This window comes from Coffea arabica, chromosome 6e (genome assembly GCF_036785885.1).
Source record: "Coffea arabica cultivar ET-39 chromosome 6e, Coffea Arabica ET-39 HiFi, whole genome shotgun sequence".
NCBI classification, from domain to species: domain Eukaryota; kingdom Viridiplantae; phylum Streptophyta; class Magnoliopsida; order Gentianales; family Rubiaceae; genus Coffea; species Coffea arabica.
In genome coordinates, this window is record NC_092321.1 from 24654713 (window position 1) to 24670753 (window position 16041).

The window sequence follows — 16041 nt, forward strand, 5'->3', positions numbered from 1 at the left end:
GTGGTCTTACTAAATGAAATTCTTGGTGTTAAACACCTACCAAATGTATCATGAATGTTCCTTAGACTTTCTTTTCACATATGAACCATGATTGGAGGATTTTCTTAGCCAAACGATTGGATTTGGAAAGAAAAGGATTAAAGGCAAATTGCCTTAAGAATTTTTCCAAACTTTAGTTGGTTCGTTGACTACCTTCCCGAAGGTATTTTTTTGTGAAATTTGATAGAGAGATACCCTTCATATAAGAGTAAAATACTGCCAATTTTGGTACCAATCCAAGTTCGTTTCGATACCTAACTAAACTTCCAATGTTGGAAGTTCAAATCTGGAAATTCTTCTCCAGTCTTGAATTTTCCCAACTTTGAGCTACCGTATCTCGGTATTCAAAACTCCGATTCTTGATCCGCTTGCTCTGCTAGAAACCTCACTTACAACTCTAATTGAGTTACAAATTTCAGAGGCCGGTTCGCAACGTGTGAATGTTGCCGAATTTTCAAAGTTGGCCAAAATCCAACTTAATTCTGCCTTGTGAATCGAGACAGTACCTTCAAGCTCATTTTTGAGCACTTTCCACTTCGATTCATGGAAAAGTGTCTTCTAGGAACTTGTAGTACTTTCTAAGAGGTTTCCAACGGTATAAAATTTTCCAATTCTCGACTTATGTCGAGTGAGTTATGATTTTTCAAAGATTCATAACAAAACTGAAATTTTTCAACTTTTAAGGAAATAGAGTTTTTCAAGAACTCTTTATTCTTTTGATATTATCTAAACGTTTTATCCCCGGTTTCCTAGATAAAGACTTAAAATACTCTTGAACGTTATCAAACCCCACTCGAATCTCGATTTACGAGTAATTGAGATTCATTTTCACGAAATTTCCTAGATTAATACTAGTGAACGAATTATTCCTCGATAATTGGGATATGAATGGTAATGCACTATTATTTGCCCAGACTCACACGAAGACCTTCAAGAGGATCCCACGGTGGACACTTGAGCTTCGTTTGAACTACTTGCTCTTAAACGTTTGGTGAGTGTCAAGTGTATGAATACTTGTACTCTCTGGACTTGATTCCTGCTTGGCTTACCTGATTACATGCTTAGTCTACTTGATTTTGAAAATGGAGTCGAGTGTGTACTTTATCGCACTCGTTCTTATTTGAAACAAATGACTCATGCTTAACATGTTTTGCCTGGTTTACATGACCTGACATACATGCTTAAACTTGTCGAATGCTTTATTACATGATATGGTATGCTATGGCTGCATACGTCGTTGGAGTGAATCTCCTCGACACTTACATGATACATGGGGGACGTCCAAACTCATAGGCCGACCTTGGAACTCGAGCCGGCATGGGCCTGGTCGGGAACCTTGGTGAGCCATGAGAATCACATGATAACCTTGATCTATTGGAGAGATCTTGATTGGCATACTTGTGGAGTATAGCCTTATAAATATCGTGCGGGCCCGAAGCGGTGTATGGTGGATGAATGAGAAGTAAGTGGTGATCTACGGTTTGGAAATATCAACCCGTTTGACTGAGAGTCATCGCGGGAAGATATACGAATGAACTGGCAAAGCAAGTGGAACCTAACTCTTGAGAGCTACCATATCTTTGAATTGTTTCTGTTTACATTTCGTTGGCTTTATGAATTACTTGCAATTTATCACTTGAACTGTTATTTGGGCTTGTTACCTGAACAACGTGCTTGCATGTGTGTTCTTGGCCTCACGAGCGTTTTGCTCACCCTGTAGATTTGTTTTCCTTAACAGGATCGGGCATGGAATGAACTTGGAGAAACCCATTTTATGTACTTTTGGTTTAAGGTTTCTAATGTATTTGGGATAGACTCCTTATTGATTGTACTTTTGGGAACCTAATGTATGATTTGGATATTTGATGTATCTAGATGTTGTATATTTTGGGCATTGATGTAACTTTTGGGAATTTGATGTAAGGATTGGATAATTGTTACATGTGGTTAAGTTTGGAAGTTTTTCGCACTTTCTTACTTATCTAGTGTTGTAGAATAATATTGTGTTAAGCTTGAACAGATATAACCTTGAGTCCTGGCGAGAGTTGGGCAGGCGTCCCGCGGATACCCTCTGGTTCGCTTTAGGGAGAAGTAGGGGCGTCACAGTTGGTATCAGAGTTTAGGCTTCAGATCTCTATAGTGTGTCCTAGGCTTAAACGTTTAGGATGCCGGACTATGGAATTGGATTGAAAGCTAAGTGATTGCTTATAGGAATGAAAATTTGAATCTAGGTTTGAATTAGTTAATGACAAGAAATCTTGATCTTGTGTGATACATGTGGGATAGTATAGGGTGATCAAATCTGGTTTATCGAGTATATCTGGACCTACATGAGCTTTTACTTATAAGTGTAAGTTATGGAAGGCAAGGGTGGTATTAAATTGTCTCGGGAACGCATTATAGTGGTCCATTGTCGAGGAAGACCTAAGGGAGCATTGGAGAGATAGTCCAATTTACCGAACTAGGACTTCACGTGATTTCAAAGGACATGTTTGCACCCAAATGATAGGGTGTTAATAGTGGTCGATCATTAGAAGTGGCTATCCGAGGAAACTAGGGTGGTTCGAAAGAACAATCGAGAATCGAGGGTAATTATGGATGCCTAGATTACTAGAGTTCTTGAAGCAGGAACTGGGGTACTTGAGGAGTGGGGAAAAACAAAGGCACCTTGTGAAAAACTTTAAAAAGTTAAGAACCGACTTGTTAAGGTAGTGTTCGAAATTAAAAACCGAATGGATAAGTCGATGGTTGGGTATGTTGGCTTGGTTGAACAAGTGGAGAATGACAAGATATTCGATAAGGGACATGAGACTAAAACCCCTAGTGCTGGAATCGAAAATGATCCTACGAGATAGTAGAGACTTTTGGCTCTACCAATCCCTAAGCTAGTGACGTAGTTCACTTTAATGGCTTTGCCATAGTGGTCGGGGTGATGCTTACTCGAAGGTCATTGCATTTCGTGTTTTGCTTGATTATGTTTACTATCTTGTGAAACAATTGAATGTTACTCATGAGACACTTGATTTTATTACTTCATGATTTCAAATCTATGATTGGGTTGTACACATTTGCAATTATTTCGGTGTCTTCCCTTTTATTTTTATATTTGTTTGGCATGATTAAAGTACCACTTCTCAAACTTCGTCTATGTGCACTTATGTTATGACATGCCTTTGTGAATGTTAAATCCATGAGTGGCCAAACAAATGAAAAGGAACAGAGGGTAAGAGGTTAAGCAACCCCAAGCTCAAGGGGATGATTATAGAGCGACTGTTGGACCAAACCGAAACCCTAGAAATGGAGGAAAACAATCACGTAGTTACTGTTATTGACCATATCACTGATGTTCCAGCACGATTGGTTGAGTACTAAAGCTCTAGACTAATACGCTAACCTAAGAATCAAGAGAGATGTGAAAATAGAATGATTCTTCAAGTTCGCCTATCTAGGTTTCACGGAAGACCTAATCTCGAAATAGTAAGATTGATTTGAAAGGATACAATAAGGCACTAGTGTGAGCAAGAGGTTATGATTTCTTCTCGAACAACTTTATAGATAAGTATTGGAAAGTGAATTAAGATATGGAACCTTCATATTAGGGAATAAGACCCCGTATCTTGTCGTGTTTGTAAATGATGATAGTAAACTCGTGGAAACCTAAGGACTTGGCCGTATTAAGCAGAGAATAGTTAAAATTTATATGTCAGGGTAACCTATAAGTGAAAGAATGCAAGAGTAATACGGCTCGAGCTTTCATGATGAACAGCCACTCATTTTGATCCTTTGATTTGCCTGGCAGGTTAGCACTTGACTTAAGTCGATTGGTAAGATGACAATTTTGGAAGAAATGCGTAAGGAGATGAACGTTCTTCGAAATGAAGTGGAATTTCAAAAGAAATTGGCTGACTACTAGGAAGGATGGTAGAAACAGGAATATGCAGAGAAAACTGAGTTGCTACGTAAGAATGTGGAACTAGAAAAGGAATACAAGGAAAATCCTCAAACTAGTCAAGCCGTCACTTCTCATGCAAATTGTGGATACTGTGGCAAGATTAACCACACTGAGAACAAGTGCTGGATGAAGCAAGGAAAGTGTCTGAGGTGCGGTAGTATCGAGCATAAGATTTCGAATTGCCCCAGTGCATCTAAAAAGAGGAAATACTTAGCGGCCAACTAGATTCGTCACAAAGTAATCAAGTGCCAAAAGAGGCCTAAGTGATGAAAATTTACGAGTGGGGGTAGATAACTCCACTCGAGACTTAGAGGTGATAGTTAGCCTAGACTAGACTAGCACTTCTGGAAACTTAATCTTTTGCTTAAGGAAAAGTCTTTTGTTATTTTGTACCTTGGTGACTTGGCACGTTTTGATATAATCTTGTTGTTTTCCTTTCCCTTTTGAAATGATTTGATAAATCTATCCCGACTTGATGCAACTATTACGATTTTTCATGACCTACGGAGAGGTACGTTGCTTTTAATCGATTTCATGACTTATATGTATGGTCGTACCTTTCCCTACACTTTTAGATTGATAATAAGATATGAATGATAGTAGACATGATTAAGATTGTACTTGAGAGCATAGGCAAACTTGAGATCTTGAAGATAACCAGGGATTTGGACCAAAATGAGAACTTAGTATTAAAGTGGGATCCAATGTTTGAATGCCAATTTGAGATATTAAAATCGGGAGATTTGAGTTGGGGAATTGAAATATTTTGACAAATTCGATGAGCCTAACAATTAAGGACCGGATATCATATTTGGAATAGACGCTTGAGGCTATATGTATATAGATTATCGAGACTTGAACGATGTGACTAATAAGAACAAATATTCCGTAGTCTCACATAAACAAGAATTATAATCAATGGCCAGGAGCAGCGAATAAGGGATTTAAAGTAGAGTTACTACCAACCAGGAATCCTAGGGACCGGTGTGCTTAAGACCACTTCCAATTCAAGATGGAGATGCTTGAATTTTCAGTTATGCCCTTTTTGTTGACTAATGCACTAGCAGCAATTATTGCTTTAATGCATCAAGGTTTTAAATCGTAATTGGATTAATCTGTGGTGACGTTTATTGATGATATATCGGTATACTCTAAGGTTTGAAAAATCATGAAAAAAAAAAACACCTGATGATAGTTTACAAATCTCGAGAGAATGCCAATTTTCGTTAAATCCAATAAATTTGAGTTCGATTGGAAGGAAATAGCCTTTCTAGATTGTACATATCTAAAGAAGGAATTGTTAGTAACTCAGCTGCAGTAGAAGTTGTTTAAGAGGAAACAACTAGGAAATTCTACCGAAAATTGGAGTTCTTAGAGGTAGTCGAATATTACCTTTGGCTTGATCAAGGAGTTTTCCAAGAGTGCAAGACTTGCCAAGTTATTTGGAATTCTAAATGTGAGGAAAAATTTTAAAAGTGAAAGGTGTTTTTAACCGATACACTTGTGTTAGCCCTACCGAGCAGAAAATGTAGTTTTGTAATTTACCCAGATGCTTTAAAGGATGAATTAGAATGTATACTAACGATACATGATGAGACGATTGTGTATGTCTCTAGAAAGTTAATATCACAAGAGAAAGTAGCCAACTCATGATTTGGAGTTAGTAGTTATAAATTTGCATTATAGAAGTGAAGACATTACCTATATGAGGTAGACCCGGAACCGATTAAATTGCCGTACGACTTGGAAGTTAAAATGCCTATTGGGGTCAAGACTTGATTGCTAGTGGGATGAGTAGAAACTTTGAAATATGAGTTGGAAAACGTAAGTTAATGATTGATCTGATAGGCTTAACCATGAAGGTAATGATATTGTTCTAAGAGTGAATTTCGAGGACGAAATTCCTTTTAAGGAGGGGAGGATGTGAGGACCCGAAAATTTTCTTATTTTTATAGAATATTACTGGACTATTTAAATGATTATTCACTCATTTTTTTCGAATTAATTATTTCGATCATTTTAAATCCATTTATATGGAACGACGCTTCTTTTATGTTTGTAAAGCGTTTTGTTAGAAAATTCACTTTTCGAAAATTCATTTAGTTTGGAATGACGAGTGCACGTTTTTCGAGACTATACTTGAATCGGGAGTGTATTAATATTGGAGAGTTAAGAATGATCAATGGTAGATTAAGAAAGGCTAATTAAGGAATTAATACTCGACTCATGTGAGGATTCACAAGAAATTTATTTATTTTGAAACCCTAATTTGGGCTTATTTAATGATTTAATTGTCCATTTATTCCGAATATTATTTTCTAGACCTATTGAACCTAATTACATGGAATTATAGCTTCATTATATTTTTAAAGTGACTTGATTCAAAATTTAATTTTCGGAAGCACGTTTAGTGAGAATAGTGGATAGTGCTTGGAAATTTTAACCGATTGAGAGTGCAATAAGCTTGGAATATTGGAGACTTATACAATAGGTATTTTAATGTTTAAATACTCAAGTGATAGTTATTAGTATTATCGTTATAAGAATTTCTCGGAGGTTTCGCGTTATAGCGTTAAAATTGACGGTACGCGTTTTCACACGCGTGACTTTATTTGAGGGACTTTAGACCCTTATTTCTGGACAATTAAGAGTGAATAATATTTATATGAACATAAGTGCATTAGAAGTTTAGTGCACTAGTGAACCAAACGCGAGAGAAAATCGAGCCCTAAACGCACCAAACGAACCCTAATGAGAGTTGATCTTGGAGTGAATTTACACCACTCATTTTAATCTTCTCTTGGAAGCTAACCTTGATCAAATCTCACTCTCTCTTCTCTCTCCTATTGCCGGCCAGCTCCCTCTCCCTCTCTAACTCCATTGTTTCAAAAATTTCTTCACCAAATCAACAACAAAACTCCAACCAATCTTCACCAAACTTGTAGATCAACTAGCAAACTACTTGGATGTTGGATCTAGCTAACCAAAGGGCTGCATTTCATGGTTTCTTGGAGCCTCTTGAGGACCGAAATTATCTGATCTAAAGCACTAAGGAGATATGACATAATCCAACACCTTAAACTTGGTTTATGGTAGTAGAAATGCATCTCTAAGCACTTGCATGTAAGTGGATGGCTTGATATTGTTGGAAAATTTGAAAAGTGGGCTCTATGAACTCCCACTCTTGGGTTGTTGCTGATAAGAGGTTTAATGTTGGATTTAATGGTGGTTTAGTGGTTAAAATGATAGATCTATGGAGTATTATTGTTGGAAACTCAAAGTTGAGGCCATGACAAAAATTTCTGAAACTGTCCCTGCTTTGTTCGGCCATGATAAGGCCAATTTTTGATGATCTTATCGGGTTCATCGGGTTCAACCCGATTCTGACTCGAACCCCCGAAATCTAATTTCGTGTTAGATTCGTGTCGTGTTTTCGAGTCGTGTCAGAAATTGTCACCCCTAGGATGGGACTTTCGGTCTAGTTTTTCTTTAGTTTAAAAAACCATCTACAGCAACAAAATGAATATCTGTAAGGACCCGAATTTTTACTTATTTTAATTTTATTTTACTGGCTTAATTATTTATTTATTCCCCCGTTTACCCCAAATAATTTATTTCACCCGTTTTAAGTCCATTTGTATGAAAAAATGTCCCTTTATAATTTTAAAATATTTCGTTAGCAAATTTAATTTTTTTATGGCTCGTTTAGCGAGAAATAGCGAATACACGTTTTTTGAAACTATATTTGATCCAAGAGTGCAATAATCATGAAAAATTAAGAATGATCATTAGTAGACTAAGAAAAGTTAATTGAGAGATTGGATGTGAGTGAATTCAAATGTTCGCCTTATCGCGCGCGAGTCGTAGGTTCGCGTTTTTCATTTCGGAACGGTTAAGTGGAGATTTAAAAAACTAATACTAGACTACTAAGAGTGGATAATTACCATATTAAAGGAATTACATTGGAGGTTTAGTGCACAATTGAAACAAACCCGAGAGAAAACGGTGGTACGAAATCCTATTGAGCACTAGTGAAGGATTGACTTTTTGCCCAACACATGCTACTATTTCATTCTTTTCCTCCAAGAAAACTAAACCACCAAACTCCCTCATCTCTCTCCTCACTCTCGGCCAGCCTCAAGACAAGAAAAAGAACAAGAAAACCAAATCACAAAACCACTCCCTCACTCTCTCTCTTGGTCGGCAACCATAGGAAGAAAAAGGAAGAAGGAAAACTCCATTTCTTTGGCTTCAAGCTTGCTTGTTCTTTATCCTCCAACCATTAAACTCCTTGGATTCTTGCTCTAGCTTGAAAGAAAGTGATGGGGACGGCTGGATAGGGCTGTTTTAAAGGGTTTTCACACCAAAATTTCTGGTTTCTTTAAGAACTAGGGAAGTAACCACAACTCTTGCTTTCATGTTGCAATTTTTGGTTTTGAAGCTTTTAGCTTCCTTATTGTTGTTGTTGCTTGGATTGGAATGGTTGAAGTGGGCTCTATGAATTCCTACCTTGGGTATATGTGCTGATATGATGATAATATGAGTGTTATTGTGGTTGTAATGAGTATTAAGCTTAGAAATTGAAGGAAAGATGAAGGAAAAATTTCGCAGGAATGCTAGACAAATCTGTCCTGTTTTTGCCGTACCTATATTTCGAATTTTGGGGGCTCAAATGACTGTGAAACTGATGTGTATATGTTATATATGTTGTATAGAAAGTTCCTACCAAAAATCATTTGAATTGGTTGAGCAAAAGTTGAATTTTCGAAATGTATAGAAACCTAGAAAACGTGTTCTGGGCTGATGAACAGTGTCTCTTTAATTGAATATATCTCTATGTACAAAAGTCAATATTGAGTTCCATTTATGGCATTTGAAATTAGACATTTGTAGCTTTCCAATGGTATAAAATTCACCTCATGGTTCGAACTGAGTGAACCGTAGGAGTTCACCAAAATTTCCTGTTCTGTTCTGCTGTTCTGTTCGAATGACAGTGATAAGCTGCGTCTTGTCACTTGAATTCGAACTACCTATGAACTAATTTTCAAAATGACTTCTTCTGATGAAATGTAGCCTTTTGAATCTAGTTTTCAACGCTACTGACCATTCTCAATTCCAATTGTATTGAGTGAGATATGGTACAAATTGTAAACTGCAGCAGAGCTGGGAAAACCCTTTCTTGTGTTGGCCGAATGGTTAGGCTAATTGAGGGATGCTTTGTTTTAAAAATTTTGATGTCAAGTGACTACCAATTACTTGTTAAGTGTTTCTTCGACATTGGTTTCACAAATGAACCGAAATGGGACTGATTTCATTGTGCAAAATGTTCGAAAACGAACTAAAAGCAAGAAGACAGATTTACTAGGAAATATTTTCCAAACTTTGGTGGTCTTGTTAACTGTCTTTCCATACTAGTTTTTGCGTGAATTCGATAGGGGAATAGTACTCATATGGAAGTTTAAGTGTACCAAATTTAGTGTTATTTTAAGACCATTTTGATACCCAAATGATATCCCAAAGTTTGCCTTTCAAATCTGGAAAACTTTTCTTTTTCTCTTGGCCAAATGGTCAAATTTGTTTTGGAATGTTTTGTTTCGAAAACTTTGATGTCAATTACCCCTAAATTGCTCATTGGATGTTTATGGAACATTGGTTTCAACATTTGAGTCAATTAAGGTTGATTGTGTGGGACAAAACTTTTAAAAGGAAAGAGAAACTCGAATAGGCAGATTAGCCTTGAGAGTTTCACGAACTTTGGTTATTTCGTTAACCACCTTCCCGTACGAGTTTTTGCCTAAATTTTGGTAGAACATAGTCCACATATGGAAGATTTAATGTATCAAATTTGGTGTATTTTCAATGCCATTTCGATGGTCAAATGATACTTCAAAGATAGCTTTTCAAATCTGGAAACTTTTGGTCAGTGAGTAATTTTCAGCCGACTTTGAACTACTATATCTTGATGCTCAAAACTCCGAATTTCATTCCGTTTATTGTGTTGGAAACCTTGATTGGAATTCATATTGTGTTACAAATTTCAAAGGCTAGTTCTCTTTCTGTGAATTTTTTCGAATTTCCAAAGTTTGCCGAAAAACAAGACTGAAACTGCCATACTTACTCAGATCAGCCACTTTGAGCTGAAAAATGATTGCCTTTCATTTGGAATCATAGAAAAGTGTCTTCTAAGAACTTTTATTACTTTGGAACTAGTTTCCAACGGTATCAATTTTTCCAATTTTGGACCTACTGAATGCAACATCCGATTTTTCAAAGATTACTCCTTAAAACTGAAATTTTTAAACTTGATGGGAAATGAGTTTTTAGAAACTCTTCACTACCCTTCAATATTGAATGACTGTTTTAAACTTGATTTCATGAAAAAAATGAGTTTTCCTTGTGTTATTAAATCCCACTTTTGAGTCTCGATTTACGAGTAATTAAGACTCTCTTTCATGATATTTTTTTAGTATTGTACAAGTGTACAACCTTCCTTGTTAACAAGGGTTTATAAACAATAGTGTGTTATAGTCAATTATTACTGGCTCAGGTGCTCAAGGGGACCTTCAAGAGGATCTCGAAGCGGACGCCTAAAAGTTTGTTTGAGCACTTACACTCTATTTTGAATTGGTGAGTGTTCCATATAAGAGTATGTGACTTGAATGATTTTACGACATGTTTACTCCATGGTCATTATGTGTTTAACTGTTAATTGCTACCGATAATTACTCCTATGAACTTTTTCACCGTTTTAAGGCGAGTGTGTACTTTATCTCATTCGACCTACTAAAATGATAAATTTCTACCATTAACTGTGAACTACTTACCGTTTATCGATTTATTTGAACTACTTACCGTTTACCGATCTATTTGATTACTTACCGTTTACCGATTTACTTGATTACTTGCGCATGTTGTAAGCTCAAAATTGAACCAGATCCTACCCTTGGTTACTAACCTGCTCGAGCCAGGACTGGAATCGGTCGGATAGGTTGGAACCCTGGCCAACGTGTCGGTATACTCGAGTATTACCACGGGAGGGATAAGGTGATGGCCAGACAAACCGAGGGGATCTGAAGTTATAAGGTGAAGTTGACCGAAATGGTTCCACTGGAACACCGTATCCTTCAATATGTGTTTATTTCTGTACAATGATAACTGTCTCATTGTAAATGTGCCAATGTGAAATCTTGAACCATATATGTATCATGCTTAACTTATTTGATTTATTAGAACTGCTAGTGTTTTGGAATCTCACTGGGTTGTTTAGCTCATTCCACGTTTTTATTTTCCTTAACAGGGTTCAAGATCGAGAGTGCTCGTGAATAATACTAAATTATTTTCTTTTGAAGTCCTTAAGTTGCATTACAGCAGATGGCTGTAGTACATATTCTTTTGGATTGTATTTAAGTTTGAAAGTTAACTAATTGTAAGCATGAAATGTTTTGGAGTACTTTAATTATATATTGAAATTATTTGAAGTATTTCTAGTATTGAATTATGGATTGTAGTGAGCCCTGGCGAGAGTTGGTCAGGCGTTCCGCGGATACCTTTGGATTCGCCCTTAGGAGAAATGGGGGCATCACAGGTGGTATCAGAGTCACTTCGTGTGGTCTCTACGCAGGGTGAGATTGGGCTAAGTGGTGTTATGGTCCTTATTACTGAGTTACAACCGCTTCGAGAATTACTTGTGTTATAATCTGATGAAATCTACTTTATGAATTACTTGCAATTACTTGCAAAATCGAGAGCAAATTGTAACTCAGGTTGTCGACTAAAAGAACATTATGAACAAAAGTCTGACCATTCTTACCAACATCACCAATTCCAATAGTTTTGGCTTTATTATCGTCTCCAAAAGTAACCTTTCCACTTGTTTTTGGCTTGAACTTGATGAACTGTGATGCATCACCAGTCATATGTCTTGAGCATCCACTATCTATGAACCATTTTGATTCTTTAACAATGTTCACCAGGTTCACCTACACAGTAGTCCACAATATAATGTTTGGTACCCATTACTTTTTGGGTCCTTCATGGTTAGCATTTTGTCTAATAACCCACATGCATCTCATTCCATTTCTCATGTTTTTCTTAACATAACAGTTGCTATTCATGTGACCAAATTGACAACAAAAGTTACATACAGTCATTGAATCAATCAAATGAACAGATTTAATGAATCTGACTTACCTTCTCTTGTGGACAGTAAATTCATTTTTACTATAATTCAATCTTTTCTGATGAGTGTTAAGGTGAGGTTCAGTTTCATTCTTTTGAAGGCGGTTCTGTTTCATATGTTGTAACAATTGACATAAATCATCCATCCTTTTTTTCAGGCTGCATTGTTCACTTCTGAACATGTCACAGAGATTTGTCTTTTTGTTAAATTCAGCAAGCACATCAGTTTCAATCCTTTTCAGGTTCTCATTTTCATGCTTAAGACACTTGTTTAGTCAAAAAAGATGTGCATTATCTTGTATTAGAAAGCTAATTTTCTGTTTTAGTTCCTTGTTTCTAACATAAGATTCTTTTAAGCTGCTATGCATTTTTTCTAGGAAAGAATTAATATCAACATCAGACTCACTATCACTATCAGTTTGAGAGTTACATTGGGTTACCTCTTCATCTCCAATGGCCATGAAAGCCACTTGGGCGGATTCCTCTTCTTCCTCTACTTCTCCTTCTGAATTGCAGTCATTCCAGGTGATCTGAAAATTGTTAAATTTTGGTTTTCGTTCACTCTTATTCTCCTTCTTTTTCTTCATTGGACATTCATTTGCATAATGACCAGGTTGACTGCATTCAAAGCACTTATTAGTTTGCTTTTTGTTGAATTCCAGCTTTCCTTTATTTCTGAAGTTGTTGGATTGATTTGGAAAGGAATTGCTATGTCCTTCTTTTCTGAATCTTCTCTTGTTGAGTATTCCTTTGAAGTCTCGTGTGATGAGTGCAATGTCACTATCATGACCTTCCATGTCATCTCCATCCAGAGAGATTGTATCATCTTCTTCTTGTGTAGTCTTCAGAGCAATGCTCTTTCTAACTCTTGTGTTTTCTTCTTCCTGCACCTTAGACTTGAGTTTTAGCTCATAAGAGGTTAGTGAATTTATAAGGGATTCAATAGATAAAGTGTTCAGATCTTTGGCTTCCTCAATGGCAGTCACTTTACTCTCCCAATCCTTTGATAGAGCATTCAGAATTTTTCTATTTTTCTCACCTAGAGAGTAGTCTTTCTCAAGAACTTCTAGATCCTTAATAAGATCATTGAATCTACAATACATCTTGTCGATGTTTTCGTGAGATTCCATCTTAAAGGATTCATACTTCGTGACCAGAGTGGACTTCTTCTGTTCTCTCACATTTTCACTTCCTTCGTGTATTTCTCGAAGTTTATCCCAGATTTCTTTTGCGGATTTGCAGCCCTTGACTCTAACAGATTCGTTTGAGTCTAAAGCACTGTACAGTACATTCATCGCCTTGGCATTCAGAGTGAGATGAATTCTATTTTCAGCAGTTAGTTCTCTTCTTATTTTTGGTCTTGGCCTGTTTGTATTTACATCAATAGTGGAGGCATCAAACAGACCTTCATTGACAATAAACCATAGCTCAATATCAATAGATTGTAAGAAAATAATCATCCTTTCCTTCCAACTCACATAGTTTGAACCATTGAACATAGGAGGTCTAGTTACTGATTGTCCCTCAAAGAACATGGCATTGTTGGTTGTCATATTTACTCCTAAGCCGATTGAGCTTAATCTCAAGGAAACCAAGTTCTGATACCAATTGTAAGGATCGAATACAACCTAAGAGGGGGGTGAATTAGGTAGTTTTAAAAGCTAGCCAAAATATAAATTACTTTTTCTGAACTAGCCCTCTTTTTCTAAAGAACCAGACCAAGGAACAATTTATAATAAGGCGGAAGCAATTTAGAGCAGAAGAAGTAAACAGTTAGTGTTGCAAAACAGTAAATAACAAGATGCATTAGCAAACCAAATTTCAAACTTGACTAAAGTTTGAATATCCCTTTATATTGTAAGCTTCTTCAAGTTGATTCAACAAACAACCAATCTCTTGTGTATACGGGAAGGATCACTTCTTTCTTGCCTCAAGATACACTTGATCAAGTAAGGAAGTTTTACAATCACTCGAATAACCCTCACAGAGCTACACTATTGAAGAAATTGAATCACACTTGAAAAGCTAAAAGAAGATCACATAACTAAGAGTACAAATCTTCTTTTTGGAGTACTCCTATGCTTAAATCACTCAAGATCTGATGTAGACTTAATGTGTATCAGTCCTTTTGGTGGTTGACTTTTGTCCTATATATAATAGACCAAAAATATCTTCAATTAAAGCCACCAACGGACATAAGGCAGCTGAAGAGTCAACTAGCCGTTAGTAGTGTCGGACGTCCGGTAGGCTGATTTTGTGCGTCCGAACGCAGGTAGTGAGTTCAAGAAATTTTCTTGAAATCTTTAGGACGTCCGGCAGCAACAGAATATGCGTCCGACCATATGATGTAAAACTTGGAATCCTTCATTGATTCTTTCGGACGTCCGGTGCTTCTAATGTTTGTCGTCCGAAGTGTTGCAAAGATTTTCGGACGTCCGGTGCTCAGGTATTGTGCGTCCGATCAAGGTTAGAGATCTTAGAAGTGCTGACTTATCAGCTTCGGACGTCCGAGGATAGGTTCTTTGCGCGTCCGAAGATACTCAACGGTTATCGGACGGCCGATAGGATGTAATTGTGCGTCCGACAAATGTTTTAGCAGATGCTTGGCCTTTGAACCTGTCTTGCTCCATTTTCTGACCAAAAACAAACTTGGAAAACATTAGTTTTATCCACTTGTTTTGTAATCATCAAAAGGTATGATCAAAGATAAACAGATTTGTTAAACCTGTCCATGCAAACCAAAAATGTTTTGAAACCGAGCCTGACTGGCCAATCAGACCAGTTGAACCATCGGCTAACCAGCTTTTGTATTTGGTAGGCCTTAAAAAATCAATTCGGATAAAATCCGGTCGAGATTGTATCAAACTGGAAAAATTGTTTAGCTCAACCATTGAACTATTAAATTGAAAATGGTTTTGAGTGAACCAACCATTCATACCAACTTTAATTAAGCCAAAACTATTAAATTTAGTCAATAAATCACATTAAAGTACATTCTAAATTTTAAAAAAAAATTATATGATCATTTCAGGAAACCATTGTTTAAATAATGATATTAGTTTATATTTTAAATATTTGAAACTTTTATGATTCAAGGGTCCAAAACACTTATTTCACCATATCACGATGAATTGATTTGGAGTGTCTAATACCCAGAAGTTATTGTAAATCTCCTTTAGATTTAATCATTACAAATTTTTTTCTTTTCCTTTTTTTTTTCTCTAGAGGATCGACAGTGATGCTCCACTTATCCCCTTGATCATTCAAGTGACCTGTGGTTACATTTAAGGCATCTTACCCAACTAGGCTTAAACATTACCACTTATCAGTGCATAATTGTTTCCAATTAATTAAACAGTAATAACTCTTGCCTTATTCTACTCATCTTTGTCTCTCTTCCACAATTGCATCTTTACTATTATCTAACATTTACAACCTATATAGTATATTTAATTTTTTAACTCTTTAATGCATATAATTTCTTTATCATTGCCTTCTATTCTTTTCATACCTATCTTGTAAATTATTACTCATATAATTTAGGAGCATTGGAAGTGTAAAAATTAAAAAGGCAAGAAATAGTGCTATCTACAATTCTTTCACCTTTTGTTTATAAAAATTAATTTTGTGTGTCAATTAAGTAATTCTTCAAAGATTATAATGATGATTAAGTATTTAATTTTGATATCATAAACAAAGTGTCTACAATTATTTGCATCTTTTTGATGTTTATAATAATGATGCGGATTAATAATGGTTAGCCCAACTGTTGAACTAATGACCCTTTTTCTAATCAAGTTTTTGAATCAATGACTGGATTGGCATTCAATATCTTCTATATAAAGCCCTCCATAATGTATGTTTTAGGAATA